The 25,061-nt window shown below is 40.5% G+C and overlaps 1 protein-coding gene across 2 annotated transcripts in view; it reads left to right on the top strand.

Moving 5' to 3' along the window:
* The window catches only part of magi3b (membrane associated guanylate kinase, WW and PDZ domain containing 3b), a 343,311-nt gene that overhangs the window by 104,458 nt on the left and 213,792 nt on the right, over positions 1-25,061 (top strand). The gene's annotated exons all lie outside the window — the stretch shown is intronic.

Genomic DNA, 25,061 nt, shown 5'->3' with positions numbered 1-25,061 from the left:
GTCTGAAATGCTTGGAAGAAGTAAAAAAAATATGCCAATGGAATTAGAGAAAACGTACTTGTATTAAGACATTATTGTAGTTTCAAGCAAATTTAGAGCAAATATCTCTTGTTCCATCGGCAGTTTTTTTTCATTTGTTACAAGCAATTCAGACCTCATTTTTGTCTTTGAATAGCTTGTAATAAGACATTTTTTTTGGATTGATAAGTTGAATGTGGCTCATATCAAGTATTATGATACTGTTTAGCTTAAAACAAGACAAAACCACTTTTTAAGATTATAGTTTTTTGCAGTCTATGTAGAACAATACCCAAAAGGGTACCATTATCAACGCAAGATAAAGACAAAAACACAAAAACAAAAAACATAAAACAAAAACACAACAACCTGACAAACAAAAATTACATTTAAAATAATTCATTTATAGGACTAGAGTGTAATGATTATATGTTAATAAGAATACCAAGGAATAAAAAAATAACACATTTCCACAGCCATCACAAGAATATTTCGTAAGAGTGTTAAGTTGTCCATATTTTAAAGAAGATTGCATTTACATAAAATTACAGGAAGCTGTCAGCCTACATCATTCTACAAAACTCGATATGCAGCACACTGTTAATAACTATCAGTCAAAAGATACAACTTCTTTTTAATTCCTCCCCTCTGTCAAACGTGGCCACAATTTCACACTAATTGAATTGAATTTTTTGTACTTCAGACACTAGGAGCTTCTGTTTGTCTGCGCCTTTCTATGAAGAGGTTAGAAATCTCTGGAGAGTGTGCGTCATGAAAATTTTCTGCTTGAGGACCCCATGAAGGGTTAAGACTGCAAAAATGACACCTTTCTTCCACACGATGCTGCGGACCTCACAGACATGTAAAGTATTAACCAAGCTTGAGTTTTAATGTCTTGATCAGGTCAGACATTCAGCTAAAAAAGCTGCGTCAACATCCAGCACTCACCCAGATCCAGGTTTTTCTTTTGATTTTTGAAGTTTGAGAGGAAACAAAATACTTTACTATTTATTATTCCAAAAGCTGGAATGCCAAAATCTAAGGTAGGGAGAGGAGCAACCAGCGTTAGTCAAATTGAGTCAATACACAGGTAGAGAATGTGTTAACTTTGGCGCCCCCTGTGGACAAGTGGTGCATTTTTGCTTTTTTTGTCCTGTACATGTAGAAGTCAACTTCAAGTTTATTGTCCCCTGGAGGGAAATTTGCTTCGTAGGCGGCAAAGAAAAACACAAGAACACAGAATACACAATCACATCAAGACATCACGGTGAAATGGACAAGAGGTTGTGTTTTTGTGTTTTTTATTCAAGAAAAAAAACAAACAAAAAAACAACATCATTGACAGTAATTAAAACAACAGTACATTTCTGTACTTTTACCTTTATATATTTCAATATATATAAATTATTCAACCTTTTTATAACTTAAACTGAGAAAGTGTAGCCACTCTGTGTGTTTTGGACCAGACCTGGAGTAAGTAACGGTTTATTTTCCTGATCACAGCTGTTTCTTGCTCCCTGTTGTGCCGTAGATCTGAGGGTTTCTGTTTCTTGACTAATCGTTGCGCACTGCAGTCTCAGGCCTGATTTGTTTCTGCCCGAGCTGCTGATGCTTGTTAAAGTCATGATCCTCGTCAGCTCCAGTCCAGTGTTTGAATTACGCTGAAACAAAATTGAATTTATGTTCAAATTTTGGCACCAGCTGCTCTGTGTGCTCAGCTTGTTGTTCGTGTTGGGGGTGAGAGCAAATGTTGAGCCGCGGGCCACAGGAGGGAGATCAGGTTAAAAATCAGAGATGATGAACAGAAGTGTTGAGAGTTTTGTTGATTTTTTCTGTTTGGAGTCAGAAATAACTGCAACAAGGCTAAAAATAAGTGGACCCGTGGACCTAATGACCCACTTTCGGAGAGTGAACTGAGTTTTCACATGCTGTTTCAAGTTTAATCAAAAGGCAGCTGGACGTGGTTCAAGATCTTTGAGACGTTTTGGAGAGCATGTTCTGATTGAAGCCAGCAGGATGACGAAGGAGAAAGAAAGGAGAAATATTTCACAAACAACTTTCACAGACATCACCCACACGCAAAAGATGCTAGACTGATTCTGCACGAACAGCGAGGAAGCACCATTTGGCGTCACTTCTTCTCCATGCTTTGGGAATGTTACTAACTCTCACTGGTTTGTCCACATTGACCTCAGGAACACCAATAGATGGCCAGGTGATTTGCAAAGCCACAACACAAATGCAAAAAGCACAACACTAAAGCTAGAGCAAAAACACATATGCAACGGCAAAATCACAAATGCATAAGCAAAAACACAAATGCAAACGCTACAACACAAATGGAAAAGACACCACACAAAAGCTAGAGCGAAAGCACATATGCAAGAGCAAAATTACAAATGCAAAAGCAAAAACACGAATGCTAAAGACCCAACACAAATGCAAATGCAAAAACACATACAATAGCAAAATCACAAATGCAAAAGCTACAACAGAAATGCAAGAGCCAAAACAAACTGCAAGAGCAAAAACACAAATGCAAAAGCTACAACACAAATACAGAAGTCACAACAAGAATGCAAAAGCTACAAGAGGAGTGCAAAAGCCAAAACACAGATGCAAAAGATACAGTACAAATGCAAGAGCAAAAACAATTGTGCAAAATAAACAACACAAATGCAAAAGACAACACAAATGCAGTTGCAAAAACACTTCTCTAAAGCTACAACACAAATGCAAAAGCCACAGCATGTTTGCAAAAGCTACAACACAAATGCAAGAGCAAGAACCCCAAAAAACAAGAGCAAAATCAATAATGCAAGGCAAAAACACATATGCAAGAGCAAACAAACAAATACAAAAGCCACAACACAAATGCAAGAGCAAAAACATGAATGCAAAAGCCTCAACACAAATGCAAGGGCAAAAAACACGAATGCAAAAGCAAAAACAATTATGAAAAAGCCAACACAAGTAAAGGAGCAAGAACACATATGCAAAAGCCACATAGCAGATGCAAAGAGCTACAACACAAATGCAAGAGTAAAATCAAGAATGTAAAAGCAAAAACACAAATGCAAACGCTAAAACAAATATGCAAAAGATACAATACAAATGCAAATGCAAAACATATATGCAAGAGCAAAAGCACAAATGCAAAAGCCAAAACACAACAGCCTTGACTGAAGTCAAGAGGCTTGTTAGTTGACTGATAGCTTTCATACTAACGTTATTTAATCATGTTGCTAAAAATGAGATGACAATTTTTTGGGGGTGAATGAAGAATTTAAAGTATCTTGAAGGATATTACAAGGTGAAGAAAAGAAGATGAAGTTGAAAAAGAAAATAATTTACTTACTTTTGAAACTTTTTGTGTCCATTGGGATAATTAACCTCTTCCAACTTACAGTGTGGCTGTTCTTCCGCTGTGATGTTGCTTTTTGCATTTGTGTTGCGGCTTTTGCAAACCATTTGACATCCAACGGCCACCGTAGCCAAACCCTCAGCACGAGTTTGTCCTAAATTCAGGAAGCACACCTCACAGCTCCAGCTTTAGCTCCAGCGTCACAGCTCGGCTCATTGTTGTTCCTCAGTGGTCATCTCTAAGTGTGTTCCTTGATGTGCTATCTCTTTACATTAGCCTCAAGATTCCTCTGCCGGCCCCGCGGGAACCGTCCCAGAGTCTCATCAGGCTTCTGTTTTAGCTGCTTGTTGGACCAATTTGTGAGCGGCATTAGGCTTTCATTACAGGCCTCCTCGTGCACGCACACCTTGTAAGATGGAACTTAATTAAGTTTATGCTTTCCCTGGCAGACCCGGGGGCTGGCTGCCTGCTCCTGCTGCCGATTGTTGATTTATGTCGAGTCCTCAAGGACAATCTGCTGCCTCTGCCACGGAGCAGGGGCTGAAAACAAACGCTAGTTCATCGCCAGCTGTTTGGGGACCACATCCTCCCAAATATGGTCTCTATATTTCATTTGTCACGGCGTTTTGTTCCTCTTTAGACCCCGCTTTCAAGAGAGTTTAAAGAAACGAGTAAACACTCAATCTTAATAACAAGAGAGACGGTTCCTGATGCTGGTTTGTGGATTCTTCTTGTGTGTTTCTGAGCAATTTATGCATCTGAGGTGAAGTGTTTGCATGATCTCACCTTTGCAGAGAGTGTTTGCAGCTCGTTTCGAGAGCCCGGAGGCCGTGAAAGTTTTGAGATGAAAAACCCGACCTGATCTCAGCGAGAGTTTATCTTCCACGTTCTGTTTCTTTGTTGTCACTCCTGGAAGAATAAAAGCAGCGCTCTGAGATTTTGATTGACAAGAAGACGACATGAAATGCAGAGGTGAGGAAGGTTTGTGCAGCGGTTCGCTGTTTTTGTGTGTTTCTGTAAATACTAATTAGTAAAATCTCCCTTTAATGAGCTTCTTTTGAAGGTGTGCTGCCCGATATGTGTTTGGCTTTGGAGTCTCCACAAGTGTTCCTGCTTCTCGCTCATTATAAAGACGAGACATTTGTCTTTCTCAGGGTTCAGCTTTGATGTGAACTCCCCTCTCTGTCAGCCACAATAAATGAGATTCATCTGAGGAGCCGAGCAAGACAAATAAATCCAATAAGGTTTTGTCACTCACCGTGTGTCCTTTAGTGACACCTCTCCTCCTCCTCTTTTTCTCCTGACTGCTCCTTCTCGCTTTGTGTTGCTCAATCTCTCTCATTCCCATTTGGCTTTATATCTGCTCCTGTTTTATAAACTCTGCCACTCCCTAGTGAAGCATGGCAATTGTTTACCGTTTCAGCTGAGGGAAAAAAAAGCCACTCGGCTTAATAAATGTAGCCCTCCACCATCTGGGGAGTCTCAGAGGGAGTGTGGCTTCTTAGCGTCTCTGTCGTTTGCTGTGAATATGCAGCTGAAGCTCTAAAAAGACTGACGGAGCAGCAGGATGAGGTCTGCCAGATGCCACACGCCTGAAACAACAGCACATCCATCAGCGTCCTCTTTGACACGCCCGCCGCTAAAGGTTCCTGCCGGGATCCTCACAGGTTGTTGATGTCGCCACGTGAGGTGGTCATGAAGGGAAGGAGCTGGTTTTTAAACCTGAATGTGAATCAGCCACAACATTCCCAGGTTTAGACACAACGTTGGCACGGGCTCAGGAAGCAGGATCAAACCTGTAGGATCACCACAGAGACGCAGCAGTGAGAGCAGAGTTGGGCCCGTGCCCAGGAGAGTCTTTGTTCCTGTCACAGGGTCACTTGTGCAACATGTTCTTACACAGAGAAAAAAGGAGGCGAGTGCAGCGAGACGACACGCTGTACGAGTGTTTCTCTACAAACTTTAAGAGCCAGAAGTCCAGGAAGCTACTTTTTAACTTCAGCTGTACATGGATGAGGTTTTAGCTTGTGGTTTGCTAGTGCTAGCATGTTATGTGATTAGCTCAGTGGTAAAACCATATACCGTGTATTTTTGTTGGTGGGCCTTGTTTTTCTAATAAAACTCTTAACAATGTGTGACATCACAAAGCTTTTGAAGCTCCTCTGAGGGATTTTTAGATTTCGTCGATTTCACCGCCCCTATGGACCAAGGCATACCGCTCATTTCAAAAACTGAAATCTAAGCAAGTTTAAGTGTCTTATTTTAGTGGACAAAAATGACTTTTTAGACGTAATCTGAGTCACATTCACTTAACTAGTCAGGAAAAAAAGTCTCATTTCAAGTCATTTTTGGGACAAAAATGGCACCTGAATTGCTTTGGTTATTAAAAATATATTTTTTGTATAGACATAGTAATCAAATTTTAAGAAACTTGGCAAGCAACTTTTTCTTACCCAACTGGCAGATTTTTTTTACAAGTTACAGACCCATTTAATAATTAACTTTTAAATAAATTATTTAAAAAAATAAGATAAAAAAGTCAAAATCTTGTTGGTTTTGAGGCATACAAATGTCTTAAAGATACTAAACACTAACATGCATAGTAGGCTCATTGTTACTGTATGCTAGGGATGGAACTGTTCACTAAAAATGATTTATCACAGTCATGTGGTCATGGTCTTCGATTTGGTTCAGTGTAGATTGTGGTTGTTTGCAACCACAATGTTCAAAACTCATCTTCTTTAAGGTGGGACCATAGACTGTATATAGAGTGAACAGCGTGGCTACACCATTTATCATCGTATGGTTCTGAAGCCAAAACACCGCCGTCACAGACGCAGCCATTGTAGCAGTTGTGCAGCCAGAGTCTGCGCAGTAGAGACAATGAGGGATTCTGGGAGAATCTGAGTGAAGCTGGGTGACAAAAATAATATATATATATTTTTTTCTTTTAAGAGTCTAATCACTTCTTGACTCTACATCCCGACATATTTTACAATCCCCGAAAAAAATACACAAGAACGGCAGCTGTCAATCATCGTCAAACGTTACATAAAGCCTCGTTTTTAACCTTGTATAACTAATAAAAGCAAAACTTTTCAGAAAAAAGAGGACCTGAATATAAGGCAGCCAAATGATATCTTCAAATTACCACAACAATCAGACGTGAGAAACATTTCTACGAGGTGTAATAGTTTTTAAAGTTTGACCACAGCCCATCTGGAATGGGTGGAAAGCCGGATTTTTAAACCTGTACTGCTGCCAGCCACCAGGGGGAGCAGTTTTTGTGGAGACCTCACTTTGAGCCGAGCAAGATGACGTCCTTTTTTTTTACAGTCTATGGGTGGGACCCACAAAAGTGGCCCAAAAGAGACACACATGTGTGATTTGTCTGCACGCTCCGGCTGCAGCTGAGAGGGACCGGACTTGTCCGCCTGTGAGTGTTTTGGATAGAGGAGGGGCCCACTGCAGCACCTGCTGCTCATTGAGGAGATTAACATTGAAACCTGCTTTCACAGCAGAGTCCCTAAACTCCAGAAGAGTCACTCAAAATGTCGCTAGGGATGGATACATTTCATATTTGAAAAGATGTGAAATCGAAGCGTGGTACCTGGCAATCGATAGCTGTACCCAACTGTACCAATTTTCTTTACTTTTGTGTGTTTATGTGATCTCAAAGTTTTTCTATGTATCTATGTTTGTATTTATATGTATTCTTCAATATATAACCTTGCAATGCTGTGTTCATGTCCAGGATGGAAAATCACCTACTCTTCCACTCTCTCACAGTCACAAGGATGCATTTAGGTACTAAAACATGGTATCGTTTGATGTTTCACTAGTTGGTACTTGGTACTACAGACAGAATTTGGTCAGTACCTATAAAAGTACCTAAAGGTAAAAGTAAAGGTGTATTTATTATACCCACAGGGAAATTTGTGCAGTTATGGACAAGCAAGACAAGTATAAACAACAACAAAAAAATACTTCACATGGAACACATATAACACGAAACATGAATCCCAACAAAGATCTTCCAACAATGAGATAAGAGACAAGAAGGTAAAAAAAAAAGCCAAAAGAGATAAAAAACAATAGAGTTCAGTGCAAATAAAGTGCATAGACAAGCAAGTTCAATGGCTGTTTAATAGGCCAATAGCAGCAGGTATGAATGGACCCCTATGACTATCTCAGTACCCATCCTTACCTGTCACTAGTTGCTCTTTTGGGGAAAAAATAGTTGCCAGAGGAAACTGAAAAGTTGCTAAATATAGCGACAAAATCGATTCGATGCCACAGGCACATCCTCTAACTCTGACTTCTCCACTCATCATGTACACAACTGGAGCTACACACACGCTTCAAACTGAGTCATAAAACAAAGAAAGCAACTCAGGTTTTTTTCATTAACAGCTCAATCCTTAAAGTTTGACAGATGTACGATGGAAGGGTCTGACGCTTGGACTCAGAGCGGCTCAGTCCTGTTGGCAGAAGCAGAATACGTGGACAGCAGGATGGAGCAGGCAATGAAGGAGGGACTTCACGACTTATGTAAAAGGCATGTCTTCCATGTCAATAAATCCTTTCATACCTTCACACAAAAGAGACTCACCATCCACGACAAACTGGCCTGACTACGTCACATGAATACCTAACAGACAAACCACTTTACTCTCTAATTAACTGACGCCTCAGCAACAACCGAGGTGCAGCTCCTGGGCCGGGCTGTGGAGTCCTCTCCTGCAGCTTATTAGCAGCTGAAAACCTGCGTGAGAAACTTCTCTGATATTCAGCGGACAGTCGGGGAACAGTCAGAGGACGGCGCCGCTTTAAAGGAGAGGAGGAGCTCGCTGTATCTCACAGTGCAGCATCAGACGCGTCTGCTGGAGTCTGGCCGGCCTTTGTGCTTTCCCAGCAGACACTTTTCATCGCGTTAATTGTCTCTGATGCTCATGCAGAGTGTTCGCCTCTTTTAAGCTGTTTAGAGGAGCTGCTGTCTGCTTTAAACTCGTTTGGTGTCGCCGCGGCTGGAAGTGGGCCAGAATACAAAGACATTTCACACATTATTGTCCCCAAAAATGCTCGTTTCTCTGGCTCACTCATCTGTGACTAACTGCGCTCATTTGTGAGTTTGGAAACAAAGAAAGTGTTGCAACATCGGGGGCGCAGTCGCTGCCTTGTCGGCGTGAGTGCTGGTTTGGTAGGGTGTAATTAAACAAATTGTGTTTGCGCTCACTTTTATCGCCTGATAGGAGGCTGTTGAACATCACTTACCCGTGGTAAAGCGTAATAATCCTTTAATCATTTCCCCAACCAGCCTCTTAGTGAAAATGCCAAAAGGTTTCCACGAAATATCACAGGCAACAATCCAAAGTACTCGAAAAGAAATATTGCGAGGCGTTGATGTGTAGAAGAAGTTGTTTGATTGCTGGGAGCTTTGTAAAACTTAGTGTAATGAGCCTGAGAAGTTTTTCTTTGAGGTGAAATCACTGCAGGCAGTAATGAAATTAGAATAATAAATAATCTCAGTTGCAGAAACGTCTTCGAGCTTGCAGAATTGATTTTGTGATCATCTGCGAGTGGAGAGCGTGGATTCAGCTCCTCTCTCCTCCCCGCTCGTCGAACAAACCAGATGCACATCCTCGCGCGTCAGTACAACGCCGGGAGAGTCTGCGAACATAACAAGAGACACAACACCCACAGAATTGGGATCCATTAATCAGACTGAATGAATATGCAACAGGGGCGGCTGGGACGCAGCCTGCTGTCTGTCTGGCTAACAAGGCTGGCATCCTGCAGCTTCCCTCTGAGAGAAACATGTATCTTTTTCAATGGACTGAGCTCTGAGCAGCAGGCGTGTGTGCTGTCGCTCCCTTTCAGCCGTCTCACTCACTTCCTTCTGCCTGCGTCTCTCATTCCTCCTCTTTTATTCAAAGCTGACGCTCGCTTGCTCACTGCTGCTCTCATTCACCAACTCTTCACCCACAGCATCGCCGACTATCAGAGCAGAGCCTTTCTTAGGTGTTAGAGGACGGGGATTACACGCTCAGAGCTGGGCACAGTGAAAACCTTTATCAAAGTGAAAAGAAGAGGAGTCATGTTTTGCTCATAGACACATCACAAGCAGAGCCGGTTCAGTCTGATGAGGATTTACTGTTTTTATGTCTGAGAGTGATTGAAATGTAATCTCTTTACGTGGCTGTGGTCTAACAGCTGGTCAGGAAGAATCGACAGTGTGAAGGCGCCATCTCAGCTGGTTGGTATCTTAATATAAAGCTGCGTTTCCACCAAGCAGACTGGTTCGGTTTGTCTTGGTATGGCACACATTTTGTGGTGTTTCCACTGACTTATCCCGGGATAGATCCCCAAATAACTGAGACGGGTCCCAAATAACTTTTTGGGACCCTCTCGAACCAATCCGCTCTCGGAAGGTGGAGCTACAACTCTGCAGACCGTTGATTGGTCGAAAGAATCGTCACTTACCCTGACAGCGGCTGCATTTCTCTGGTTGGCACACAGACTTCTCTGAAACAAAGCTTGATTGTTCTTTGTATCAAAGAGCTACATGCCAATCACAGAGAGGACGAAATGCTGCATGTCTTCCATCTGTGCTCTTTGTTTACTGTGTCGCGTTTTTCTTCTTAGTTGGATTTATTAGCAGGGTAAACTGTGTCAAGCTGCTATGGCATCACGCTATTATTTACCAGGTGTGGCTTTTGGCATTTGGCTTACACGCTGCCTACCATGAGAGGGCACAGTTTTGCTGTGGAATTGCAAGCAGGATCAGGCTTAACTGTACCAAACCGTACTGAACCGAATTGGACTGCTTGGTTTAACATGTCTAAGGGGGGAAAATAGGCCTGTTTTTAGCTTTTCAATTAATGGGCAGTAACTCCGTAAAAACGTGGCCCAAGGGCTCCGAAACTTAAAGGGTGACTCTGTGAGGTCCCTAGTAGCGTCCTCAATAGGTTTTCTCAAAACCTGGTTTGAGGTCCAAATTTCAGAAAAAAAAAACAGTTTTTTGAGGGTCATTTTAATATGTGACTAGAGCTGATAGAAGGATCAGTCATATCTAAAAATCAGGGTCATCTTATCTAAGATGTTACACAATCAGGTAGGGACTGACCAAATTCTGGCTGTGGTACCAGGTACCGATTTATGTAAAATCAAAAGGTACCATGTTTAGGTACCTAAACGCATCTTTGTGACTGTGAGAGAGTGGAAGAGTAGGTGATTTTCCATACTGGACATGAACGCAGCATTGCAAGGTTATATATAGAAGAATAAATATGTTGAATTGAAAAACTTTGAGATTTTATTACGCAATAAATTAATATCTATTACCACACAAACACACTCAAAAGTAACGAAAATTGGTACTGTTGAGTACTGCTGTTGATTGCCAGGTACCGGGCATCAATTTTGTATTGTTTCAAATGTGAAATGTACCCATCCAGTTTAGAGACTCTGCTGTGAAAGCAGGTTTTGATCTTACTCTCCTCAACGAGTAGCAGGTGCCCTCCTCTGTTTTGGCCCCTCCAAAACACTCACAGGCAGTCAAGTCCTCCTTATACCCAGTAGTCTCTCTCAGCTGCAGCCAGAGCATCAGCACAGTATCGTTTCAAATGTTAAAAGTACCCCACCCTTTCAAGCAGGTTTCTGATACACTGGAAAAAAATGGAATCTTATCAAGTGTTTTTGTCTTATTTGAAGTAAAAATTGTCTTACTACAATTGATGTGAGCCAGATTCCACTTACCAGTCCAGAAAAATGTCTTATTTTAAGTTATTCAAGGACACAAATGAGGTATGAATTTCTTGTAACAAGTTTAAAAAAAACCTGCCAATGGAAAAAGAGAAAAGTTACTTGTATTAAGGCATTATTCATTATTATTTATTTTTTTATTATTAATATATTATATTTAGTAGTGCCATATCATTGTTTTCTACTGTTCAAATCATTCAAGCAAATTTATCTTGTTGTATTTGCGGATTTATTTTTGTTACGAGCAATTCAGACCTCATTTTTGTCTTTGAATAACTTGAAATAAGACTTTTTTTTTCTAGACTGACCAGTTGAACGTGTCTCATATCAAGTATAAAAAGACAATTTTTACTTAAAATAAGACAAAAACACTAGATAAGATTTCAGTGGAGTAGAAAGCTTTTTTTCAACATGACGTCCCCTAAAAGAGACTCAGTTGACAAACTGACACCAACATTTAAAAAAGGCAACAACAACAACAACAGATTGAAAGGCAAACATACAACAGCCTCATCTCAGTAAATGTCAACCAATGGGAAACCAAGAACAAACACAGTCACGCTGAGACATCACAACATCAACACTTGTTGAGTGTTACTGTAGCTTTATCCAATCAAACACAAGGCGTCCTGCTACACCTGCTCTGTATGACCCACGTCTTATTCACCACATCAAAAAGAGCCTCAGTGCAGAATCACCAGGCTTCATACCGAGCTCTGTTGCACCCTTCCTTGAGGCTGCAGAGTGCCGATGACCTCCTGCCCTTAATGTGTGAGATGTCCAGACAGATAACAGTCATTCTACATCAGTTACATCTGTTGCAGCGATCCTGAATCGAAGGGGCGACGAGGAGAGGGCTGGGTGGAGGTCTCTGTGGGGTGATAATAAATGTTAGATGTGGCTTTAATTGCACGCATCAGTCACGGCGGTATTAACCTGGTTAGATGGAGCAGTCATAAAACAGATCGTGGGCTTCTTTCATACACCTACCAATAAGGACTGGGTCCCCCGGGCCCCTTTGGAGAATGCTCTTTCTCAGCCGCGGGGCTTTTCCGAGTTAAGGACTCCAAAACCCCTGTTATTGAAAAACACTATCATCCTCCTGCTGCCTCTGGAGCCTGAGTCACATGAAAACACATAAGCCAGGCTTTCCATGTAAATCGCTGAGGATTACACCCAAAGTGACACAGAGGGATGATCAATATGCTCGTGCTGCTCCTCTCCCCGCGCTCTCTCTACGTAGCTGTTGTAAGTTCATCACTTCACATTCGCCAGGAAAGAAAGTGACCTACATAAAGTCCTCAGCGCAGAGGAAGGGGAGCACTCAGCCCACACGCTGTTTTGTTTCAGCCCCAAACTAAGCAGCACACTTATTTCCTTACGCACGCTGCGAGATGTGCACACGCCTCCAAATGTGATGACTCATGATTGAAGCAGCTGGTACTTTTTATCACCATATTTCTCCTCCGTACTTTTTGAGTAAATATCAGCTTATTTACTTCACACTGTCTTCATCTTTGACTGCGCCGGCTTTGAAAGTGAGCCAGGAGAACTTGTTACCGGTGGCTATGTTTCACATCGTGGTTAACTGCAGCCAAAAGATTTCGATCCGTGCTGCCTTTTGTTTTATCACACTTGCCAGATGGGCAGCGGCAGAGTTGAGACGGCAGGCAGGCAGGTGTCGAGAGCACGTATTAGGCTCCAATCATCCCTGAACACTTAGACCCACCGCTTCATGTGAGGCAGTGCTGCCATTAAGGAGCAAAGAAGAGTCAGAGAAAAAAGGCTTCAACATCAAAAAATGGATTTCAAAAAGCCTCAAGATTCAGGTTCAAGGTGTCTTCTATCAAGTCCTGGTTTATGGCAGCTTGATACCTGTGCTGGCTCTGCAGAGTTCCTCCTTTCTGTCTTATTGTTTTGATGTATTGTTGATGTATCAGAGGGGTAGAAGTGAGCTCTGGGTAAATTTAGAGGGCAGGTTATACAAACAAGGTTTTCAGTAAGGACGTTCATATCGTTTCCCGTGGGAAAATAAATAACCTCATACAAGTTTTAAGATGCCATGAGGAGGATCTGTTTCAACTGGACTGGCTCGCCACCTTGTGGCCTGGAGTCTCCACACACTGTCATAAATTACCTTTAGTGAGATGTGTGTTTATTGTGTTTGTTTTCTTTGTTCAAGACAACTTTTTACTAGATACAATGCACCAAGGTAAGGTATTTAACAGTACAGTTACGTAGCGCTACTGTTTGAAACGTGATATCAAGCCGGCTATATGTAGTGCTATCGGCAGCCCGGTGCTACAACGTATCTGTGCACTAACGTGACAGCAAGTAAACACTGTCAGTTTGTATATAATTTAGTGGCTGTTTATATTTAGCATGGCTGCTCTAAGACATGTCTGTGCAACGTTAGTGAATCCTGGTTATGTCCTGCCAGTCATCCACCAATCAGAGCTAACGTAACCTCACTATTCATTTTATTGATAGACTCTCAAGTTTGAACAGACCACTGCAGAATAACTGCTGACTGTGGGTTGGAATGAACATTAGCACAAACATTTTAGCCTGTAGCTTGTGCTCTATCTCTCTCCTGTTTATCTTTCTTCTGCTCTTCTGTCCTTTTTCTGTCTGTCAGTTAGGCTCCAGTGTCCACCATCACGACAAAATTAATCACAGAAATCCTTTTCGGCAGAGAAAAACACAGATCTCTCTTCTCACTTCTAAACTTCGTCAGCTGGCATGGTGTTGTCATAGAAACCTAGACGTGCTGAAAATCAATTCAGTCCTGCTCGACTCGATCAGGAAGCTACGAAGTAGCATTTTGAAATAACCTGTAGCCTGTAATATTTCAAAGGAACATGCCTGGATGAACAAGTACAGTCAGTGTTAAGCTCATTTTAAGAAGATGGTAATGTTAAATCTTAATTGTTGACCTATTTGAATAAAAAAGCATAGAATTTATTAATACCCAAAGAGAATTAAGAGTCTCAGCATCAATACAAGACAGTATATTCAGTCAGGAACATGCTCGTATAGTTGGTGTTAAAGCTCTGCTTTTCAGAGTACTCCCTGGGTAAAGCCAAGCAGCCTGTTTAGGCTTTCCAGGGAGTGCATTACAAAATCCCCCCATGGGTTACATACGATACACACACACAGACTGAACAGGACACAAACATGGAGATTTAGTAGGAGGCTGGGCTGGGGGCTGGCAGCTGATGGCAGATAGCAGCTGGGCGTATGACTCCCGTGTCCTGCATGAACTTATGCAGACTTCATTAGTGCAAAAATTACAAGTGTTATAGTGTCAAGTGCCAAAAAAAATCTCTATCAGAGAAAACAGCTTAGCCATCCGTGTCCGGTGCTAGCTCCGGACACGTTAGCCATGTCTGTGAATAGCATGATGCTACTCTGCCCTCTGGTATTCCCACTAGTGCTTAGCACGGCTAGCTTGGTGAAATTGTGTTAAAACACAGACAGTAGATTTGGAATCTCTATTGGGTGAGGAAAAGCACCTTTACTTCACATCAGGGACAACCTGCTCACTATACATCAGTTATCCAAGTAACGATCGTTTGTTATTGGTGTGTAAACCAAACGCCATCTTTTGCCTAGCTTGTCATTTCAGTTCAGCGCAGCTCAGACTCTTTATTCATCCCACAACGGGCAGTTCATCTGTAGCTTCCTGGTGTACATTCATGCATACAGTCAGTCAACAGCATAAATAAAAGATCTGCCAAGGAAACGTATCTAAGTATGGAGCAGAGGGAGATGTTTTGGAGGAAGTGGTTTGCTGGAGCTCTTTGCAGAAGACCTAGTCACTGTATTTGTTCTAGTCTCGATACCAATACTGATACCTGGGCTTTGGGTATCGACCAATACTGATCCAGATCTGATACTAGTGTTAAATAATAACCTGCATGCTCTACTGTGGGATAAGACTGGTAATGTTTTGAGTAAAAGATACTTGATACCAGGATCAGATCTGTGCATCATTAGACACATTGGTGTACGAGCAAACATAAGTCATCCTGACTTAAGAAGGAAGAAAAGAAGGAGGAAGAGGAGGAGGAGGAGGGGTATGGCTAGACAACACTTGCATAAGCCAACGGCTGTTACTCACCAGGTTGCTGAAGTGCATCTTCTGTTTCTCTCCAGCATTTTCTTTTTGTTCAGTCGTAGTAGTCTCTGGATGACGCATCATAAAAGTAGAGATGTTGTTGCCAGAGCTCAAACTTTCTCTCTGTCTCATCGTTCCACTTTATGTGTTTAAACTCTTGACTTTTGCATGTGAAGAGCGCACCGTGCTCCCATTGGTCGACACATGATGGGAAAGAAAAGTCAAAGACCTCGAGGTGTCCTAGAGGTTGTTCACTATGATATGGAAGATAAAACAGTGGGTAACGTGTCGTCTGACCTTGGCACAAACATTCATCAGAAAGCTCATGTGTGTATGTGCGACAGTTACCCACATGCAGCCCGTCAGGTTGTTTAAAATTAGCACGCTCATAATGAAACCTGAACTGTGTGAACCGTGTGAAATCCAACATATCCTCTGGCTGGGATGAATCACACAATGAAGAATGTGCTCGTCACTTCAGACACAACAGGTTTTAACCCTGCTCTGCATCATAACCACCACGAGGACTCTGAGCCATCCATCTGTATCAGATCACACACACGGCACATTAACGCCCAGAGCTGCCGGTCCTCTCAGAAAACGACTGCTGCTGTTCACGTCACGGATGATGCCTTTGTCTGGGCGGAGACGGCAGATTTTAGAGGTTAACTTCTAAAAAACGCAATTTAATGTTATCTCTGTGTAGCCTTTAAAGTCAGAAACAGATCTGCTAAATGAGTTTATCCTGAAAGGGATGCACAGCAGTGGTTAAAGCCACCTCTCTGACATACGGGGAACAGTGGGATCCTTGTGTTTCAGACCACTTCTGCAGCTGTTTAATCAAGCTGTAAGTACTCGGTTTTAATGACTTAATCACCTCCACTAGAACAGTAAGGGCAGTGGTGATCATTGTGTGAAATAGTCTCATGATTAAAAATTATCTCTCTGCACAGTCAGATTAATCAAAGGTGGTTTCAACAGTCATGACAGCATGTGATGAAAACTAGAGGAGACATGATGAGATGAGGTCTGTCCTTCAAGATACGTTCTTCTCTCTGGTACATGGTACATGTAAGTCAGCAAAAAATCACAAATATGCAGAATTTATAATATACCTTAACCTGCAGGAGAGAAATCCCAGTGAGAAAAGCTGTTAGAAAGAACAATAAAATGTTTTTTTCTTTTTTTATTATCATTGGGATTTTTATTTTTTTAATTGCGCATTTGTTAGAATTTAACTTTAATTGTTATTGATCTAATTGTTTCAAATCTCAATTACTTTCTCCAAGAAAACAACATAAAACACCAGATGTTACACAAAACTTCAGGCAGCAGTTGTTCGAAGAATTTAATCTGGATCGAAAGGATCCGGATTTGGAAATCCCATTTCTTGCTATCCAGGATCAGGTAATCCGTCTCAGTTTTAAAGCAACATTGGAAACCTACCTTTTTTAGTCAAGCTTTTACCTGAATTACCTTTTAGTGTTTTATTTATTTTAAGTATAGACCACTTTTTATTATTTTATCTTGTCTTATTAATGAATTTATTTATTTATTTATTTTATCTTTTCTTTTGAAAATCTTTTATATTTTCTGTATTTTATTCTCTTGTTTTCCTGTTTTATTCTTCATTTATTTATCATTATATATATGTTTATTTTAACTTACTTTCAATTATTTTTTATTCTTAATTTTTAAAAATCATTTCCTTATTTTATTTTATGATATATTTAATTTTATACTTTTAACCTAACCTCCAGTGTTTTCTCATTTTTAAACCTTTAAGACGGCGTTTACTGTACTGGGTACAGCAGTATGCTTTATTATTGTCTTTTATCTATGTTGTGTTTTCTTAACACTGTGTATTGGTTGCTGTGTGGGTGGGTTCTGGTGCTGGGTGGAGTGGGTTTGGGGTATAATTCTTTTATTTAATTCATGTGTCTGTTTGTAAAGCACTTTGTGCTACATTTTATTTGTATGAAAAGGGCTATATTAATAAATTTTGATTGGATCACCCTGATCTAGATACACAGTTTCCAAGATTACAAAATCCAGATTACCAGTGGTCTTAATGGGACAACATATAATGTGGGCTACCAGCTCTGTAAGACCAACAGGTAGAAGAGCCTACATGGGGTCATTGTAGTTTTAATATTTTGAGAAAAAAACAACAACAAAAAAACCCATAAACAACCACTTACATTTTTTAGTTTTTTTTGTGACCCCTCATCTGAGCCACAACAAACGAATAACAAATATACATAAAAAATACAAAGTGGATATTTTTAAAACATCTATGTGATAAAAAAGTGGCTAAATGTAGTTTGCTTATAGTAGTTTAAGCTATAGTAGCAGCCTGTATAAGTAGAATTGTTTTTTCTTTCTAAATTTAGTTGGTGTGGCTTATACTCATGTGCACCCAGTAGTCTGGAAATTACAGTAGCCTACTCCTTTCCATTTTTTTTCAATTACTGTGATTAGTTAGTTGAGTCATACCCTTTATCCCAGCTGAGTGTAGCCATTCCTGCATCCATGTATTCAGCCTGCTTTATACAGGGTTTTGGTCTCCATATAATCTCAAACACTACAGGAGACCCATTGGTCTACAGAGCTGTCAATCATATCCCTTTATCGCCTCTTTGTAAATTATAATCACTAGGATCTTTTAAGAAATATGAACACTTGGACACATCAGCTTGACAGGAACCATGTTGCAGATATCTGTACTTGAACTGTATCTGGATTGTATGGTTTGACTTGTGAGTCATGTGTTAAAACGGAAGGGGGCGGGGTTAATGACCTACAGAGTCAGTGATGACGTCTGTTTCAAAATGAAGCCTGTGGTGAAAACATAGGTCACTTAAGGACCCAGAGATAGACCACATGCTTTAAAGCAGAAACCTGAAGAATAGATTTTTACTGATTGAGTCTTCCCTGGATTTCCATTTTTGTTGCCCCTGGACATTTCTTCTTTTCTGACGAGGAATGGGTCCCTCCATTTGAAACGATGCGGTACCAATGCCTGGTACCCGGCACTCGGTATTGGTACTCAATGGTACCAAATTTTGGTAATTTTGTATGTGTGTTTATGTAGTTGTAAACATTAATTTGTTTAACAGTAGAATCTCAAGGTGTTTCAATTTAACATATTTATTCTTTAATATATAACCTTAAAATGCTGTCTTCATGTTCAGCGTGGAAAATCAACTACTCTTCCACTCCATCACAGTCATAAGGATGCGTTCAGGTACCTAAACATGGTACGGTTTGATTTTACATGACTCAGTACTTGGTACTATTGATGCAATTTGGTTTGTACCTGTAAAAGAACCTAATTCTGTGCCAAATCCTAATGGAGATGTTGAAAAATATGACTGTAAAGCTCCAGGAATCAGGGAAGTTATCAATCAATCAATCAATCAATCAATCAATCTTTATTTGTATAGCGCCAAATCGTAACAAATGTTATTTCAAGACACTTTACAAAAACATTTACAGGTCTAGACCCGTAAATGTTAATATTTTTTTTTTATCTATTAAAGAGGGAGTATTTATGTTTTTCCACTTTTTAAACAAAGAAGTAAAAATGCTGGGTGTCTATACTAAAGAAAGGCAGACTTTCAAACCACGACATCTTTGAAGAAATTCCTGAATTTGTACTTAAAGTACTCAAAATGGTCCATTCCAAGGATAGCATTAGGTCTCCGTGAGATCTTCACAGGACTTGCTGAAATGATGGGGTCATCAAATACGGATCTCCCAACTGGTTCGTGAAATAACTGTTTGAAGGCTCGGGCCTCAAACACTAAGGCCTCCCTGTAGCTCCCACAGACTGTATATAGAGTGGTTTTGAAGCCAAAATTCCCCCATCACAGGCGCAGCCATTAACACCAGTTGTGCAGCCAGTGGCTATGCAGTAGAGACTGTGAGGGATTCTGGGAGAATCTGAGTGGAGCTGGGTGACAAAAATAATAACTTTTTTTTTTCTTTCGAGAGTCTAATCACTTCTTGACTCTACCTCCCGACATATTTTACAATCCCTGAAAAAAATACACAAGAACGGCAGCTGTCAATCATCGTTAAACGTAAGCCTTTCTTAACCTTGTATAACTAATGAAAACAAAGCTTTTCAGAAAAAAGAGGACTTGGATACAAGGCAGCCAAATGATATCTTCAAATCACCACAACAATCAGACGTGAGAAACATTTCTACAAGGTGTTTTAATTTTTTAAAGTTTGACCACAGCCCATCTGGAATGACTGGGGAGATGGGTTTTTTCACCTATACTGCAGCCAGCCACCAGGGGGAGCAGTTTTTGTGGAGACCTCACTTTGAGCCAAGCAAGCGGACGTCCATTTTTTTTTTTTACAGTCTATGGTAGCTCTGCTTCCAGAAGGATAGCCAATCAGAGAGAAGGGGGTTTGTGCAGCTGGGAGTCTTAAAGAGACAGTATCTTAGGACAGAGACTGAAATAAGGGTTTTCCTCCTTTCTTCATTTTTAGCTTTAAATCATGTAAACTTGCTACAGTGGCACAGGAGGAGCAGTATACCCCCTCTTTAAGGCTGCTGTGGTGTACCATGACTCCTCCCAGTCCGCTGTGACCAAACACACTTCGTATCTTGTTCAGACAGCCTCACAGCCAGGAGACAACATTATTCCGCTGCTGTGAAGGTTGAGTTTGGAGCTTGTCCTGGGCCCAGTCAACAGGAATGACCCTTTGCCAGATGTCAGCTGACCATAACCTCTTTCTACGGCCATATTTTCTCCCTCTGGTGATGCTGCCAAAACATCAAAAGTGCACAAAGGCCTGCGAGTGTTTGGCAGCGAATTTGTGAATTTGCAGGGTTCATTGCTTGTTAGTTATGAGGGGAGCACAAGAGGTTCTGTTTCAGCGTAGTCAGCCATGACAGCTCTCCTTCCCCCCACTTTTCTTTTTGGGTCTTGTACAAATAGACACCATACATTTAGTTCATGTCATTTCTCTATTTGAAGGAGACATTCAGCTAAAAAGTAATGGAGTCCCTGTGGAGACAGCTAGCCGATATGGCTCTCCTGTGGGGAGAGTTGTACTAGATGGATAATGTCACGGACCACTGCTTGGAAAGAAGAGGGGGTGAGGTGCTGTGGAGGTGGAGGAGTGAAGAAGAGATAGATATCTGAGGAAATGAGAGGGTGCAGGAGAGTGGGACTGCAGGTAGCAGTGGCAAAAAAGAAGAGTCAAGACATCAGCCGCACACACACACTGTACAGTCACACACTCCATCTCTCTTTTACCTGTCAAACTATCAGTTCCTGAGCAGCTCGAATTAAATTAGGCAGAAATGTCAGAGTTATATGCTGCCACACGCGCAGAGTGAGCTTATTAACCTTAATCGCCCTCTCTAAATAATTTTCTGTCAAATCAGTGACAAGGGGATTTTACCCACTGATGGAAAACTTTTTTTATTCCATTAACATCTACTCTGATTGTAGAGCTCTGTTACGGATAATCCAAAAAAAGTTCCCACTCCCAGCACGCCAAATACAGGCAGCTTCGCCTGTGGCCATACACTTCAAAATATTAAGATCAAGGTACCACTCCAGTGCTACGTATTCCCCCCACTGAGCTTCACAGGCAAGACAGAAATATTAAATACACACAGTCATGATAGATTTGAAGCGTAGAGCTGTCAAATCAGCCAGAGCGAGTCAGTGATTTCTGCCAGGAATTAAAAATAAAGCTTGTTGGGATGCAACAAATGTAAACATAGAGAGCGCAGACCTCCACCAAGCATATTGTGATGTCACCAACACTTCAGTCCTACTTTAATGTTATACTCCCTTTCAGCAGACTGTCTGCTACAATTTGGTGTTAGTTTCAGGTTTGTACGATAATTTATTTCCTGACAGTGTTGAAAATTATGATGACCCAGTAAATATTTTATATTCAAGATCTTAGTATCCAGAATATTGCCAGGATCTGGATCGTACTTTTACATCACGTCAGAAATTGTGGTGACCTTGTCTTGGGTCATTTTGCAAAGCAACCCGACCATTTATGGTGGAGTTAAATTCACATATGGTGAAAACAGCCCTATCTCACAATGATAAAGAATCTTTTGAAAAAGTCCTGGATCTAGATGGTGATCCAGATCACCTCCAAAATTTAATAACTTCTTCCTCATCCCATTTTGAACATTTCCTGAAAATCTCATCAAGATGCATTTGTTACTTTTTAAGTTATGTTGTTCACAGACAAACAGCAAAACTCAAGGCAGAACACAGCTAGCTAAAAGAGCTAAGCTATAGCCGCTCCCTGCTTAAAAGAATTTTGACAAAATCCAACCCAACAGTATGTAAATGTAAGGTATCAAAACAAGAATGTAGACCATGATTTTGTCCAAGCACAAAGCATTAATGGTCCAGTTCAGCTCATGTCCTTTTTTGAGAAACCAACCAAAAATCAGCAATAGTCATGTGTCGTTCAAAAAGAATGAATCATCTAGGTGAACAAACTGAATCACTTATGGAAAAGAGTGATTAATTTCTCAACTTCAGTTACACTCTCCTTCCTCCCAGCTCGTGCTTATCTCTTTAAACCGTAATAGTCACCCAGGCCCTGTGTTGCTCAAACTTGCCCCTAAAGCTCCGTCTTACGTCTCCAAAATCAAGGAAGTAGCAAATATTTTTTCATCGTGTAAGTGTCAAGAAATTGTATGTGCTTTTTTTATAGTTGCAGTAGGTTTGCAAACAGCTTTAATATCCAACTTAATTTCAGGTCTTGCACATTCAAGCTCAGTCAGTCAGTTGTCCACTGAACGTACTGAACGGAAGCTTCAGCTAAATCACTCACTGACTGTCGTTCACTGAACGTACTAAAGTTTGCCTCCACATCTCTTCCCCCATCTCATCAGACAGCCAAATGATCATTTTCTGGCAGCTTTCAGTTTGCAAATTGTTGTTTTGTTATTCTAACAAACTCTTAGCTCATTGGCTTATTATTCACCACTGGTCATTTTAAATACTAATCCCACACTGCAAAAAACTGAAGTGTTTTTGTCTTAATTCAGTTGAAAATTTCTTTCTAGACTCAGGGTTCCTGCAGATCCTTGAAAAGTCTTAAAAGGCATTGAATTCATAATTCTAAAAATAAGGCCTGAATTGGCATTAAAAAGTCTTAAATACAAATTTCAAAAGTTGTAAAAAATTTGAACACATTGGTAAGATTTATGTTAGTTTGAAGTAAAAAACTATCAAGTAACATTTGTCTATTTTTCTAAATAATTTCCTGATTTTCTCTCGTGGCAACATCGCATAATCACAATAGCGGTACTAAGAAAACAGTGATGTGGTTGCACCAGGAACTTTTAAAGCAGATGCATGTCTTGGTTCTACCTAGGGTGCCTGGAGAGAGAAAAAAATGAGGAAAAGTTAGCAAAAAAAATCTTAAAGTGGCTTAGGAAAATTGATTATGGCAGCAAAATTGAGAATTAAATTTGAGATTAAATTTCAAAAACCATGTAAAAATTCCAAAAATGTTTGTGACAGTGGCCAAAAAAGATGAATGGGGGCAAAATAGGCATAAAGTTGTAAAAATGGGGTTAAAAAGGCAAAAAGTGATGTTTTATGTAAAATAAACAAAGGGTTAAAATTGCCTCTAACCCAGGTAATTCGTGTGGTGTTTTCGTTAGTTTTGTTTGTTTCAATTGTGGTTCGTTGTTGACTTGTTTTTAAATTTGATTTCCAACGTCATTAAAAAAGTCTTAAAAAGTCTTAAATTTAACTTGCCTTGAGCTGTAGGAACCCTGAGACTTAATATGAGCCACATGCACCTGACCAGTCCAGAAAAATGTCTTGTTTCAAGTTATTTAAAGACAAAAATGAGGTCTGAATTGCTTGTTACAAGTAAAAAATCTGCCAGGGGAACAAGAGAAAACTTACTCATATTAAGACATGACTCTAGTGTTAAGCAAATTTTTTTTTGCTCCATTGGCAAATTCTTTAGGCCTCATTTTTGCTTTAAACAACTTGAGATAAAACATTTTTCTGGTCTGACCAGTTGAATTTGGCTCATATTGAGTATAAAAAGACAATTTTACTAAAAAGCAAACCGGAAACACTTAAAAGGATTTCAGTTTTTTACATTACTAGCGGATCATGTTTGCACACTTGCTCCGAAATTTTGGTCTGTCATTATTTTTTTGTAACAGGTTTGATTTTTTTCGTTTTTTAGCATCTGCCAAGCTTTTTTCCTGGGTAGTTTGACTATTCAGAGACGCCGTAGGGTACTTCGTCATATTTTCACATTACCTGACATATTTTCTCTACACATTTTGGGCGATGTTTAGGAGATGAATGAAGACTTGCATATGTATGTGTGTGTGTGACGGTGTGCCTGTGCCTGTGATGATTCAATTTTTCTCGTAATGCGAATTTTTGCAATTCATGCAAAATAAACGCATCAGATTCAATGTGCAAGGTGTCTGTGCGTGATGTTTTTTTGGATTACAGATCTAAAAAATGCATCCAAAAGAAACGGACTCAGTGTGCAAAGACATACAGTTGTGTTTAAGCGTATTAGCCAACAATTCCGTGAACAAATCTTTTGAATGAGTCACTTTTCTGAACTGATTCTAATGATTCAGTCCACTGAAAATAATCAGCAAGCTGCTAAAACCTAAAGATTGTTAAATTTGATAACTGTGGCAAAACTTTCTTGAGAAGTAAAGTGCTATAAATCTTTAACTACAGCACACACTTCCATCAGTGACTGTGTTAGAGTTGTTTAGTAGCAGCTGATGGCCCAGCTTTGTGTTCTTCACCCAGTTTCTCTACAGAGGAGCTGAGCTGCCTGGCTGCCATCCCCTGTGTGTAATGCACTGAGCACTGACAAGTGCCTCATACCACCCCATTTAAAGCAAAATATCCCTCTGAGAAGCCAGCAGAAGATGGTTCAGTCACTTATTGAACAAAACTGTGAGAAAAACTTTCTACAAACCTCTGGTTTGGTGGAGAAAAACCCAGCTGACTCTGTGTGATCATCAATCACCACTGACCCCTCCGTCAAGCAGAATTCAGTTATCTTAAAGGGTCTTTACAACTGTCTTAACTTAGAGCGTGGGCTGCTGTGAGGAGCTGTATTTAAAGAGAACATGCTGGGATCAAGATGTTTTGTTCTACACTAAATATACCACGCGTCAGTGTTCTTTTTCTGGAAAGAAGTCAAAGATTTTTCTTTTTTCACCCTGCATTCAAATTAATTCTCATTTTTCTTTTTATCCCCTTTTTGATTCTGTTCTCTGTCAGTCATATTGAAGCCCTGAATTCATCTTAGGGTTGTTAGCGAGTGAAGAAAAATGAGGATGACAGGCAGGCAGGAGGGCTTTGATGACAATATTCAGTGCTCCCTTTTTTGCACCTTCATATGTGTGTGCGTGTGTGTGTGTGGGGGGGGGTGTGTTGCTATGCAAGTGTGCATGTGTATTAGTCCCAGGAGAGATCCTGCAGCAGCTGCACACACCTCCCAAGGAGCTCAGAGAAACGGGGGCGACATGCATGTACTTGTTCTCTCTTTTCACAGATGGGAAAACATCGCTCTACAGGTGACGCACACACAGCAGCGCCGCGCCTACTGTAGTGGCAGTTACGAGTGTAACCGTGTGTGTTTGTGTGTGTGTGTGAGTGTGAATAAGTAGGTCATGCATCTCAGAGTGAGGAAATAATAGATTCAAATTTAACTGAAGTCACTGAAAATGAGTTGGGATTTTTCCCCCATTATGAGGAATGTTTTTCAATCACAACAAAAAGCGAGCAG

Source organism: Halichoeres trimaculatus, unplaced genomic scaffold, assembly GCF_033239565.1.
Source record: "Halichoeres trimaculatus isolate MK-OKI-2021-1 unplaced genomic scaffold, fHalTri1.1 fHalTri1_scaffold_1, whole genome shotgun sequence".
Lineage (NCBI taxonomy): Eukaryota > Metazoa > Chordata > Actinopteri > Labriformes > Labridae > Halichoeres > Halichoeres trimaculatus.
Note: the sequence above shows the minus strand (reverse complement) of the source record. Positions and strands in the feature narration are given on the sequence as shown.